General features: G+C 32.4%; 1 pseudogene; it reads right to left on the reverse strand.

Annotated features, from left to right (window-relative positions):
• Positions 1–4,562: 4,562 nt before the first annotated feature.
• On the reverse strand, positions 4,563–8,058 carry LOC127546050 (40S ribosomal protein S20-like; annotated as a pseudogene).
• Between the last annotated feature and the right edge of the window lie 1,295 nt (positions 8,059–9,353).

The following is a 9,353-nucleotide window of genomic DNA, read 5'->3' on the forward strand; positions in this document are numbered from 1 at the left end:
TTATGACACAGACATGGTAGTGATACCTAAAACAGGTAGGTTGAAAACAGAGAAAGAAAATTATAGACCAATCTCCCTAATGAATATTGATGCTAAAATCTTAAATAACATATTAACAAAAAGACTAAAGAAAATCATCCCCAGGATAATACACCACGATCAAGTAGGATTTATACCAGGAATGCAGGGTTGGTTCAATATTAGGAAAACTATCAGTATAATTGGCCATATTAATAATCAGATGAACAAAAACCATATGATCATGTCAATAGATGCAGAAAAAGCATTTGATAAAATCCAATATCTGTTCCTACTAAAAACTCTTGAGAGTATAGGAATAAATGGACTTTTCCTTACAATAATCAGTAGCAATTATTTAAAACCAGCAGTCAGCATCATATGTAATGGGGACAAACTGCAACCATTCCCAATAAGATCAGGAGTAAAACAAGTTTGCCCACTATCACCGTTTCTATTTAACATTGTATTAGAAATGCTAGCTTTGGCAATAAGAGTTGACAAAGAGATTAAAGGAATAAGAATAGGCAATGAGGAAACCAAATTATCACTCTTTAGTGATGATATGATGGTATACTTAGAGAACCCCAGAGATTCTACTAAAAAGGTAGTAGAAACAATCCACACCTTTAGCAAAGTTGCAGGATACAAAATGAACCCACATAAATCATAAGTATTCTTATATATCACTAACAAAACCCAGCAGTTAGAGTTACAAAGAAAAATTCCATTTAAAGTAACTGTTGATTGTGTAAAATATTTAGGAATCTATCTGACAAGGGAAAATCAGAAACTTTATGAGCAAAACTACAAAACACTTTCCACACAAATTAAGTCTGATCTAACCAACTGGAAAAATATTAAATGCTCTTGGATTGGGTGAGCAAATATAATAAAGATGACAATACTACCTAAACTAATCTATTTATTTAGCGCTATACCAATCAGACTCCCAAAAAACTATTTTGATGACCTAGAAAAAATAACAACAAAGTTCATATGGAAAAACAAAAGGTCAAGAATTTTAAGGGAATTAATGAAAAAAAAATCAAATGAAGGTGGCCTAGCTTCTACCAGATCTAAAATTATATTATAAAGCAGCAATTACTAAAATCATCTGGTATTGGCCAAGAAATAGACTAGTTGATCAATGGAATAGGTTAGGTTCAAAGGAGGAAACAGCCAATAACTTTAAAAATATAGTGTTTGACAAACCTAAAGACCCCAGTTTTGGGGATAAGAATGCATTATTTGACAAAAATTGCTGGGAAAATTGGAAATTATTATGGCAGAAACTAGGCATTGACCCACACTTAACACCGTACACCAAGATAAGGTCAAAATGGGTTCATGACCTAGACATAAAGAATGAGATTATAAAGAAATTGGAAGAGCATAGGATAGTTTACCTCTCAGACCTGTGGAAGAGGAAGGAATTTATGGCCAAAGAAGAATTAGAAATCACTATTGACCACAAAATAGAAAATTTCGATTATATCAAATTGAAAAGTGTTTGTACAAACAAAACAAATGCAGACAAGATTAGAAGGGAAACAATAAACTGGGAAAACATTTTTACAGTCAAAGGTTCTGATAAAGGCCTCATTTCCAAAATATATAGAGAATTGACTCTAATTTATAAGAAATCAAGCCATTCTCCAGTTGATAAATGGTCAAAGTATATGAACAGATAATTCTCAGATGTAGAAATTGAAACTATTTCTAGCCATATGAAAATATGCTCCAAATCATTATTAATCAGAGAAATGCAAATTAAGACAACTCTGTGATACTACTACACACCTGTCAGATAGGCTAGAATAACAGGGAAAGATAATGTGGAATGTTGGAGGGGATGTGGGAAAACAGGGACACTGATACATTGTTGGTGGAATTGTGAACATATCCAGCCATTCTGGAGAGCAATTTGGAACTATGGTCAAAAAGTTGTCAAACTGTGCATGCCCTTTGATCCAGCAATGTTTCTACTGGGCTTATACCCTAAAGAAATAGTAAAGAAGGGAAAGGGACCTGTATGTGTCAAAATGTTTGTGGCAACCCTGTTTATAGTGGCTAGAAGCTGGAAAATTAATGGATGCCCATCAATTGGAGAATGGTTGAGTAAATTGTGGTATATGAACATTATGGAATATTATTGTTTTGTAAGGAATGACCAGCAGGATGAATACAGAGAGGACTGGCGAGACTTACATAAACTGATGCTAAGTGAAATGAGCAGAACCAGGAGATCATTATATACCTCAACAACGATATTGTATGAGGATGTATTCTGATGGAAGTGGATCTCTTCAATAAAGAGATCTAATTCAATTTCAATTGATCAAGGATGGATAGAAACAGCTACACCCAAAGAAAGAACACTGGGAAATGAACATAAACTCTTGCATTTTTGTTTTTCTTCCCAGGTTATTTATACCTTCTGAATCCAATTCTCCCTGTGCAGCAAGAGAATTGTTGGGTTCTGCACACATATATTGTATCTAGGATATACTGTAACCTATTTAACATGTATAGGACGGCTTGCCATGTGGGCGAGGGGGTGAGGGGAGGGAGGGGAAAAATCGGAACAGAAGTGAGTGCAAGGGATAATGCTGTAAAAATTTACCCTGGCATGGGTTCTGTCAATAAAAAGGTATTAAAAAAAAAGAAAATAAATACAAACTTTTAAAGGTTATTCACAATTTCAAGTGCAGTCCTCTGTTTCTCTGTCTCTGTCTCTGTCCTCTCTTTCTCTTTCTGTCTTTCTCTCTTACTTTCTCCTTCTATTTTCTCTTTCTCTCTCTCTCCCTCTCCTCTTTCTTTGTCTCTGGAAATAATTATGTATGCCAAATTAAAAATAACCAAAATTTATTTAAAACATTAAAAATGATATTTGTTGGATGACTTCTTTGTGTAGACACATCAGAATTTTTAGATAGTTCTTTTTTTTCTCATTTGAATAAACCTTTTTTTTCTACTGAATTTCATGCTTAGCTACTTCTGCTCCCTCAAGGACCAGTATTAAGCTTTTGGTTTCTATTTATCTTTTTTCAGAATAATTTTAAATATGATTTCCCCAAATGTAGAAGAAAATACATAATACTATTCTTGACACTCTTCTCAGTACTAGGGAGACAAAGACAAAAAAGAAATGACTTCATTCCACTTTCTTCACAAGATTTGTCTCCTGACTACTGTGATCAACTCCAAATGCCTGGACTCCTTTTTTTCATTTTTCAGTGGAATCATTTCACACTCCAAGCAAAATGAAATCCTTAAAAATTATGTTTTATTATGTTGATAATAGTTATATGTAGATATGTAAGAACAAGTATATCCAAAGTAAATCAAAGTGATTTTGAAGGGACACCAATAAATGGAAAGGCATAATTTAGAAAATGAAACCTCAGCTAGGCCTAGATGAAAGCTAGGAATTCTGAAAGGTGCAGGTGAGCTTATATAATTGGAGTGGAATATGTGCAAAGATAGAAAGGCCATAAATGAATGTCATACATAGAGAATAGTAGATAGATTAGTTTGGGATAGAACATAAAAGTACATGCAGGAGAGTAATGTGAAATATGTCTTATAAGGTAGATGAGAGACTGGGTTGTCCTATAAAATGTTTAACAATTGGTGTAAAATATATGTACAACAGACCTTTAAATTTAAATTGCATTTTTTCATTTTCTTTCTTATGTTTAGATAATCAACAAAATCTCTGATTTGTAGCACTTGCTTATTTGTGCAATGTAAATATACATACTAAAATTTTAATAATTCACTCTGGAAAGTTGATTCAAATTGACTCCAGCAACATCCCTGAATGTAGAGATAGATTGTTAAAGATTTTAATTGTTAATTAAAAGTTTTGTATTTTTTTTCCCTGGAGGAATTTTGGCTACGTAAAATCAGATGTATACTTAAGCAAATCGTTTTTTGCAGAGGTTGTAAAATGTAAATTGAGGGAAAAGAACATTTAAACGTAGAAAGAAATATTAGGAGGCTATTATAATAGTAAAGTATTTAATTAAGTAAATAGTCAATTTGAGCCATTATCATATATGTATGTGTGTATAAATATATATTTATGTGTGTACATATAAAACATGTATTGAATTTATAGGATAATATTATTAATTCTACAAATAAAAAATCTTGAGACAAAATGCATTCTATATGCTTTATATTATATATAGATTATTGTTACTACTTTTATAACATTTCATTACATCCTAATCATTGCTCTAAAACTCCATCTGGTACGTGTGGACAAGGAGGTCTAATATCACATGGGAATTCTCAAAAGGAAACTGAGATAAGGGAGCACTAATTGCAACTGATTGTTGAAATAGATTTATATTCTACCGCTCCATCCTTACATAAGATAAAATAGAGGATTATTTAATTGCTATAAATGTGTTTCATACCTCTAGGAGTAACATAAAGAGGATATTGTAATTTTTTTAATCAAATTGTCTAAATATAATTTTCTGTTGATTTATAAAAATAGTTGCCATCAATTTGTTAAAAGAGATGACTGATTACGCATCTGCAATGGTGATTTGCACTTCTACTCCTGATTCAATCCTGATAGAAGTGAGCTGTTTAAACAATTTCAGAAGGACTATGCAAATCAATAAGGCATTTGTGGATTCTCATCTGAAACTAATCCCAAGCTTTGAACCTTCACAGAAGAGAGTTTTTCTAGCATGATTAGAAAAGTCTCAATGGACTTTAGAATAGGATTATTTATTTTGAATTGTTTTCTGTGGCTCCTCTAATTAAGTCAACACACACTTTCTTGAGTGATTTCACATTGCTGCTGGTGAGTGTGTCACAGATCCCACACTTATGGGCTCCATAAGTGTCTTGCTGGTGTCTTTGAATGGAATGGCAAAAGAGCAGCTTCCTGGATGACTTTTTCTTGAGAACAAACAACTGTGTCAGAAGAAGAGGCAGGGACTGTCTCCTGCACAGGGTTGAAGCAATGTTATCTTCACTAAAGACCTCTGCTGATTTTTAATTATTATTTTTAGATCTCAGCTTACCTGGTGTTTTGTTATTGGGCAACTACACACACTCACACACAATAATAATTATATGAATTTATTACACCCAATTAATGCTTTTCCTCTAGTCATTAGAATGTTCATAATAAACATACATTATTTGCATTTCAGAGATGTATTATGGTTTTATGTGTCCAATGAAGTGGTGATCTAATAATAGCACAAGATACTGAAACTTAATGGACACTGCAATGAAGATTGTACTAGTAAGATGCTTTAATACTACAATGGACCCTGCAGATAGTGTCTGATCCCTGGCTTCTCAATATGGTATCATGAGAATAATAGCAGACTGTGACTCAAGGGAGACATCCTATTTTTGTCATTGATTAATTGTGTCAAAAGAAATAATTAATTAAACTTTCTGAACTTAAATTTCTTTATTTGACATACAGGGATAATAATACCTATACACATCTTGCAGAGGTTTTGTGTATAGTAAGAGTATTTGACAGAAATAAGAGAAAGGGCTGCTGTCTTTTCTGATTAAAAATCCGGGTTGAGATAAAAATTTCTCATCACCTGTTGAAATTTATGACTGTTCACTTCTGCTCAGTCAGCATTTATTAAGAGTCTACAATTTACCAGGCACTGTGTGTTAAGTGCTAGTGATAGAAAGGCAAAATAAAATCATTTTTTCCAAGCTTTCACAGTTTAATGGAAGAAATAGCATTCAAACTCCTATGTAAAAACAAACTACACATGTCTTAAGCTGGAGAAAGTAAATGTAGAGAAGGCAGAAGATTTAAAGGGGATCAGAAAAAGTATCCTTCAGAAGGTGAAATTTTCACTAAGACTTGAAGGAAGTCAGGAGGTAAAGATGATGAATGAATGTCTTCTACATTGGAGATAGTCAAAGGGCCAAAGAGGAATATCAGGGAAATCAGATGCTCAATGATTTACTGATAGAGTGGATAAAAGAGGGGAAGAAGAAGAAGAAGGATAGCATGAACATAAGGAAGCTAGGAAACATTTTTGAGAATTGTGAAGTCTTGAGTCAAAATCTGTAGACCTTAAAAGGGTAAAAGAGGACATTTTCATGTAAAAATAACTTGTTACACTTAAACAATTATATGCTATCAGTTATTGATAATTTTGTTCATATATTTTTATGAGATTTTGATAGAAATTGTTAAAGGTGAAGTCAAGATGTTATTTTTTATTTACTATTTTGGGGAGAAATCATGCATATGATGGCCATGGTGAACATTTTGAATCTATTCTTGACTTAACCATTTTATAGGCTGAGATAAACTAATGTTAGTTGCATTCAACCCCGAAGAATCTATCTACTCCTAGCTTTTATTATTGCTAAGTGAAAAATTATTTATTGTTTCTAAACCATTGCTCTAAGATTTTAATCTAATTAGATGCTATGAGAACATTTACCAGTCTTCTGCTTTCTTTTTGATGAGAAAACTTTGTCATTTTATAGCCTCTTTAGGAGTGCAAAGTTTTGGATTTTATGAATATTTAAATATCTTAAAATACTTTCTAAATTTCTTGTAATCATTTTACTCTTAAAATTGTGTAAGTTGTTTCATATTGTACAGATGTTAATTGCTCTGAATGTATTTCTGAAAATTGTCCACAGAGGATTTCTCTAGTGCATTGGAAATATTCCTCTGATTGCTTTTAATTTTCCTGAGATACCAGTGTAGCACTTGGGCTGCTCAAATATTATTTCACTGTCTTACTGCTGTACTAAAAACAGTTTTACCACTGGATAAATAAACAGAGCATTTAATAAGCACTTACTGTATGTTAGATACTGTGCTAAATGCCAGGGATACAAATACAAGCAAGAGCATTTTCCTCAAGGAAAATAAATTGTCTTCTCTAAAAAGAAAAGATGCTAGAAAGATTGGGATGTGACTGACTTGATGATTAGACAACAGGGCACTGACATGATAAAGTATAAGCCTACTTTATCAAGCTAGTTAGAGTTCAAGCTTTGAAGAAAAATCAGGATGAAAAATGAAATACAGATCACTACACACCTCTTGGACAGGCTAAGATGACAGGAAAAGATAAAGATGAATTTTGGAGCACCTGTGGGAAGACTGGGACTCTATTACATTGTTGGTGAAACTGTGAATGGATCCAACATTTCTGGAGAACAATTTGGAACTATGCTTAAAAGTTATCAAACTGTGCATACCTTTTGACCCAGCAATGTTACTACTGGGCTTATATCCTAAAGAGATTTTAAAAGAGGGAAAGGGACCCACATGTGCAAAAATATTTGTGGCAGCCCTTTTTGTAGTGGCAAGAAACTGGAAACTGAGTGGATGCTTATCAATTGGAGAATGGCTGAATAAATTATAGTATATGAATGTTATGGAATATTATTGTTTTGTAAGAAATGATCAACAGGATGATTCCAGAAAGGCCTGGAGAGACTTACATGAACTGATGCAAAGTGAAATGAGCAGAACCAGGAGATCATTATACATGGAAAAAACAAGACTATATGGCAATCAATTCTAATGGACATGGCTCTTCTTCAACAATGAGTTGATTCAAACCAATTCCATTGGTTTAGCAATGAAAAGAGCCATCTATGCCCAGAAAGAAGATCATGGGGACCGAGTGTGAACATAACATTATGTATGCATTCTCACTCTTTCTGTTGTTGTTTGCTTGCATTTTGTTTTCTTTCTCAGTTTTTTTTTTCCCCTTCTTGATCTGTTTTTTTTCCTTGTGCAGCAAGATAACTGTATAAATATCTATACATATATTGGATTTAACATATTTTAACATATTTGATATTAATATATTAGCTTTCATAATAATTTAAATTATACTTGGCAGTAGTGGGATTGGAAACAGGACTTAAGAGTCCTATTCTAAGAATTCCATAAATTTAAAATAATGATGTCATGAAAAGTACCACTTCAATAGAAAATAGGAATAGGCAAACCTTCCAGTTCACTAACCCTACTTCTGGACTGGACCTCAGAGCCATCACTGAAGGAAGCAATCCCAATGAAGAAAGGATCTAATCTCCTTGCCACTACAGCAATTGCTGTTGAGCATCAACAAGTAGGTATGTTAATGGCCTATGAGTCTCAGCACAGTCTCACTCTAAAATACCTAATTAAATCTTGCCATGAAAATCTTGGGTCATTTCCAATGATTCAACATTAACAAAACAAAACAAAACAAAAAAACCTTGATAAGATTCTTATTAATAGAAATTATTTTAAAGATGATGCATAATAAGCTGCTTTGCCACTCTTTCTTAAGATTCATGAAACCTTTTTCCTGTGACTAGTAGTTGGAATGTTCTTTGTATTATATATCCTATCAGAATATGAGCTCCTTTAGGACAAAGAACTATCTTTTCTATTTTTAGTCCCAGTGTCTAGCACTATGAAAGCATGTAATAAATGTCTTTTCATACATTCATTTATATAATTCTGCATTGTCTTGTTCAATCAAAATGATTTTGCAAATTAATTATCAGGACAAATCTATTGATTATAAATAGATTCCTTGTATCTTATAATTCAGGCCAGTTTTTACATACAAATAAGCAAATACTTATTTATATGTAGCCATATTATTTGAATATGAGGCAGTGCAATACAATAAAATCATAAAAGTTTGTTTTAAATTTTAGATTTGACACTTACTGTCTGTGTCACCTTGAAATAGTTATCTCCTTTAGTCTCAGTTTCCTCATTTAAAAAATAAAGACGTTTCATTAGGTGACCTTTAAGATCTCTTCCAGCTCTAAATGTATGTTCTCATGATTTGTAGGTAGTTTGACAGAGAATAGCAAGTACTTCTGTGTCTTTCATAGGGGATTTCAGTATTATATAAGATGTATATTCTATAAGGACACCGGATAAGCATGTAAATTCATTAATGCCTTTAGATATGATTGATCATATAAGCATTTATTACTTCTGCTTAATAGATTCCATTGCAATACTTTAATTTTTCTTGTAATATTTACATAGCAATGGATTTCAGATAAAGTTGCATTTTTCTTCAAATTATTGATATTATACCATTAAAATTACATATACACAGATAGTTATTCATATGCACATATACATGTGGGTATATACATGTTTATATAAAAAGATACATATATTATTACAAAGTATAAGTAAATTTCTGAATATCCCAATATTATTAGTTACTTCCATAGAAAAATTAGATAAAGTGATATTGCAAGAGAGAGTTAGGCAGACTCTTATTGATGGACAGGACAGCAAAGGATGTTATAAAAGGGAAACATCCAATATGTAT

This window comes from Antechinus flavipes, chromosome 1 (genome assembly GCF_016432865.1).
Source record: "Antechinus flavipes isolate AdamAnt ecotype Samford, QLD, Australia chromosome 1, AdamAnt_v2, whole genome shotgun sequence".
NCBI lineage: Eukaryota > Metazoa > Chordata > Mammalia > Dasyuromorphia > Dasyuridae > Antechinus > Antechinus flavipes.